The sequence below is a fragment of the Oratosquilla oratoria genome, chromosome 37 (genome assembly GCF_046742065.1).
Source record: "Oratosquilla oratoria isolate Oo_2021 chromosome 37, ASM4674206v1, whole genome shotgun sequence".
Classification (NCBI taxonomy): Eukaryota; Metazoa; Arthropoda; class Malacostraca; order Stomatopoda; family Squillidae; genus Oratosquilla; species Oratosquilla oratoria.
This window is the reverse complement of record NC_134813.1, coordinates 32,832,085-32,837,531: the sequence shown is the minus strand read 5'-3', so window position 1 is coordinate 32,837,531 and position 5,447 is coordinate 32,832,085.

Genomic DNA, 5,447 nt, shown 5'->3' with positions numbered 1-5,447 from the left:
GATTATCTTTTATTTTCTTCCTCATTCACAGAACCATACAAGTAATCCATAACCCCTTTGTTACTTAGGGGACATTGTAGCCTGGTGGCTGTTGTAATATAAGAAAAGTTCCACCCAAAGTGGAAAGCATTGCATGAATGAATAGTTGTCTGAATGGTTACATAATTAGTAATCTATTGCTTATTCAGTCAAGGTATATATATTTTAATCTTTCATATAACTACTTCTGTACTTTGTGTTAAATGAGTGATTGTGTACAGAATATGTATCCAGTCTGCAAATTGCCTTGTTTATAATTTTCATTACCAAGCTTTATGTACAATTAATCAATCTTTTGCCCTGGTTCTATCTTGCAAAAGACCCACAGCTCCCAGGTTACTGGCCACAGCCACTGGATTGGCCCACAGTTATTCAAGGAAGAAATATTGTGTCGTTGTCTAGGCATGGGTGGAGGAGGAGTGGACAGTGTAAAATGAGGTGTTCAGTGTAGTGTGTGTGATGGTTGCATGTGGGGCAGTTTGTCTCTGGATGGGCCTGTTTTATGTTGGCAATGCTTTAGTGCTGGATATTGATCTGAAGGTAGTCATGTTTGGTTCTTGCTCCTATTGGGAAAATTTCTTCAGTGGGGCTAATGTTTAGAGGGGTTTGATGGAGTTGTTAAATGGTCAGTCTTGAAAAGATTGTTTAGTTATATAAGGGTGAATTTCTTTTTGTATGGGTGTATTGTGTGGTGCAGGTGGTAGGCTGTTGCAGGTGGTAGGCTGTTGTGAATGTTAGAGTAGTATGCTGATGGTGTAGGGATTTTGTTGTGTTCAATTGGTTGTATTTGTGTGATGTCATGAAATGGGTGTGAGGGTTGAGGTCTCTTGCATAGAATTGTATACTTCTCATTTTCATTTGATGCTGTACAGGGAGAATTTTGGATTCTGTAACAAGGTCTGTTTGGATGTTATGGTGCATCCTGTTTTTGTTCTCAGTGATTTATTTTGTAAAGTTTGTCATGTATCTAGGTTGTGCGTTAATTTCCTGTGATGCACTGTGGGCATCCTGCATTGGTTCCTGATAGACCTGGCCAGTTGGGGAGGTAACTCAGACATTGGGCTAAAAAGAATAGAGGCTTGCCTTAATGAACAGGGTTTGACCTACTAGGGATTTCTCACTCAACATTTTATGGGATTGGGTTGGTGGAATTTTGTAGTGTATCAATCTTTTCCTGATTTTTGGGGAATCAAGCAATGGAAGGATAGTCAAGTGTGATCCTCAAGAACTGTTTGTAGACAGTTTACAGTTTTCCTCTGTTGACCAAAACCACTGCTTGGTACTGATCTTACTGTGTTTATTTTCTCATTGGTTTTCACTGTCAGGTCTTTGATGTGTGGGCAGAAGGTCATGTATCAAAAGTAAGGCCCATGATTTATTTGGTACATTTCCCATGGAATGATTTTGCCATTTAGTTTTACTATTGTATGTTTCTTTGGTTCATGGTTGTCTGGAGTGATTAGTGTTTTGTTACTGATAATCTCTGAGGGAAGGTCTCCATTAATTTTTTTCTGAGCCATTGTTCTACTTTGTTTAAGTAAGCTTGGGTGTTCTTAGCTGCAATCTTGCAGTTACTATGCTGAGTTATTATTGTCAGAATATCTACATGGGTGAGTGGTTTTGTGTCGTGCTTTTTGTGAAGAGGTTGAATAATGAGAGAGCATTGCTCCTTGAGGTATTCCATTATACAGCCTTTTAATCCCCGAAATTTGATTCTTCTGGGTTACTCTGCACTGTCTGCTAGTTAAGAAGTTAGGTAGCGATTTCTTGTTGTGGATGTCTGTTTTTATGATCTTTTTGATAGTGTGTCTGGGAAATGTATCAAATTCCTCATATATTGCATAAACACGGCAAAGGAAACACGGACTGGAAGTGAAGCGTTTATTCCTGACGTTTCATCTATTGACTTTCTTGATAGACGATACGTCAATAGACGATACGTCAATAGAAGATACATCAGGAATGAACACTTCACTCCCAGTCTGTGTTTCCTTTGCTGTGTTTATGCAACATGTTCACATGGATTTTCATGTGTCTCATATATGTCTATTGTCATCATTCTTTCTGGTAGTGCTTTCCTATTGAACATCTCCAGCATTTGTGTGATGTGAGAAATACGTGGTGGAGTGGTCCTCCTTGAGGTGAGTCAATTAGTTATGTTTCTTTCACTGATTAGTCTTTCCATCATTTTGGATGTTGCAAATTTTAATGATATGGGCTGTTCGATTATGCCATAATTTTGGGGGGGTTTGTATTGATCTCTGCTTGCTGGCTGAGTGGATTAGAGCGTCGCTACTTGCAGAGGAGGTCGAGGTGACAGCAGGTTGAACCCTGCTCCCAGCAAGTTGGACCACGGGTATAGTTAATTAAATTCCATGCTACAAAGTCGTCCGTAAAGGGCACCATCTTAGCCTTCTATTAGGGAGAGTTCACGACGTTAAATCAAATCAATCATTAATCCCTTGACTGTACTGTATTGACAACCCCTTAGTTAATTAAAGGTGAATTAGGATTTCCTCCCACTTGGAGAAGCTAATTGCTATAACATCACCTGGGGTCAAGTCTCACTGGGGAAGTCAACCTTTAAGGTCGTACTTCTAAAACCTTTCGCCAGCCATGTAAATGCTCTCTTCTATAAATTAGAATTTTAACTTCATTGGCTATCCTAATGACAATTACTGATAGATACTACAGATAAGCCAGTAAACTTGGTAAGTCTAGCTAGAAAGACCTAGTAATAATCTACTTTCTAATGGTAGAAATCTTTTGACAGGACTGGCAAAAAATTTAAAGCACCGGCTTAAGTGTGAAGTGGTGACTGAGACTTAAAAGTATATTCAATCACTGTCAAAACTTTCTTCCTATTATCCAACAGAAGTTTGCTGGAACCTTGCTGGCCAGGTGGGCTAGGGTATTGTTTACTTGCAGCGTAGGTCAAGGGAATGGTGGTTTGAACCCTGCCATTGGGAAAATTGAAACAAAGGCATAGTTCATTCAATTCTATGCCATAAAGTCTGTAAGAGGCACCATCCAACCTCTTAATAGGGGTGAGTTTATAACATTAAACTATATCATCATCATCATCTAACAGTGACTTCATTCAACTGAGTACTAACCCTGTCCACTGCTTATAGTGTGAGGTGGTAGGGGTGATTTCTAGAAGCTCCGAATCTTTAACCTGTATATGTGGTGTAGGTTTAATGGTTGCTCTGTCTGGCTCACCTACACTCGGGACACTATCTAGCTTTGAAATAATACCATCACAGAATAGGCCTGGCTACAGATTCAAACTACCCCAGATGCAGCCACCACACAGAAAACACAGAACTCCTTATAGTACAATATTCCTCATTAACAATCCCCAGACAACAACACAATATATCTTTCCTAAGTGATTTAAGGTCCCACTCAGAGGTTGTTGCAGGTTACCTGGAGGCAGGTCTTCTGCAAAAGAGACCAGAGACAACAGATTGACCAATTGGTTGCCCTATACTACAACAGAGGAAGAAGTACAGCGTAGCAGCAGCCTGCATAACTGCCTTATGTTTTTGGGTAAGCTGAAGGTACTTAGAGTTTGTTTCCTGCTCAGATGAGAGGTAGTGATGTACCGAAGCTTCGGTATCGGTATCGGTATCGGTAAATATCGGTTTATTTTCAAGCTATCGGTATCGGTAAAATAGAAGGTATCGGTATATCGGTATTGAAAAATAAATACCGATACCGATACCGATACCTTGAGAGAAAATTTAAGTTAAATTACTTTCATTCATGAAACAAATAAATAATTATATAAATATATAAAGTAAAGGGTGTCTTTCACGCCATGTGGTTGTGGAATCATTTGCGTCTTATGTAAGAAGAGAAGAGAGCTAGCTGATGGCTATTATCCTATTACCCTTTTCGATCTCATTCTTAATATTTATTTATTGTAATTATTTATTTATATTTAATATTTGAACTTGCATTTTTCAGATAGTCAATATTGTGATAAATTTATTAAATTACAATTAGAATTGCCAGAATTAGCAATAATGCCTAAGTCAAAGCAAAGTGTTATATGGAATCTAGTGACAGTATGCAAAGATGATTCTTCAAAAGTATCCTGTAATTTCTGTAATACAATATTAAGCAGAGGAGGAATAAACAGGCAAACCCAAACAACAACAAATATTAGAAAGCATCTTCAACATAAACATCCTGATGAGTTTGGAAATGCCGAATTGGAGCAGAAAAAAGCAGCTGAATCAAACCCAACACTTGCCTCATTCTTAAATGTTCCACCTACCAAAAAGCTAAAAATTTCAACTTCAACTTCTAGTCAAAGTCAAACAGGCTGTTCAAGTGCAAAACAGGTATCTCAACAGCCAAGTCTTGAAGCTACTCTCCAGTACAAAAAGATTTGGGACATCAACAGTACTCCAGCAAAAGAGGTACACAAATATATTGCTGAAATGATCACAATAGATTGTCAACCTATATCTATTGTAGAAGATCTGGGATTTGCTAGGCTCCTTAATCACTTAAAACCAAACTATAAGATCCCAAGCAGGAAATACATCTCTAACACAACTATCCCAGAGCTTTATGAAAAAGTGCACAATAAAGTACAAGGCATTGTGAGCAATGCGCAAAATATCGGTATCGGTATCGGTAACCCATTAAATTCCTGTATTGGTATCGGTAAAATGCTAAAAAAAATATCGGTATCGGTATCGGTAAAAATTTTGGTTCTGGCACATCACTAATGAGAGGGAGGGTGGGAGGGGTGTGGAGTGTATTTAGGGATGAAATGGGTGGGAGTGTTTTTATGCCTTTCCCTTTTTGGCTACCTCCCTTGAAAGGGGGAAAAAGCCTTGGTATATGTATGTATGTACTTAGAGTTTGTGAGAGTTCAAAAGCAGATATTTGATAGAATTGTGAGAATAAAAGAACCCTGATAATATGAGGGTGACTCGTGTAAATGACAAATATAAAACAAGTGCATTGATGAATAAAAATTGGGTCAGCTGCAAGTGTTGGAAAGTTTAGAAAAATAAATTATTTGCTGTACAAGAGATAGTATTCTATGTACGATGACTAATGTATTTGGACACATGGAAGAAATATTAGCAAAAGAGCTGTGGAAAGCAGAGTTAGATGGAATGAACTTAGGGACTGAGGATGAGATGGATGGATGGGATGAAAGGGGCATTGGACAAGAGGGGAATGTCTGTTGAGCAAAGAAAGGAGAAGGCAAAGGATAGGGGTGAATGATGAATGGTTGTGTATGGATGATATTCTGATGAAGCTCAAAGGGGTTTTTCCCATTTTCTCTATTTCCTGCTTGAGGGAATGGGGGGGGGAGGAGGTTGCTGTTTAAGTGAAGTGGCTCTGCTGTGGAAGTACTATGTCTTGCTGCATTGCTTCCA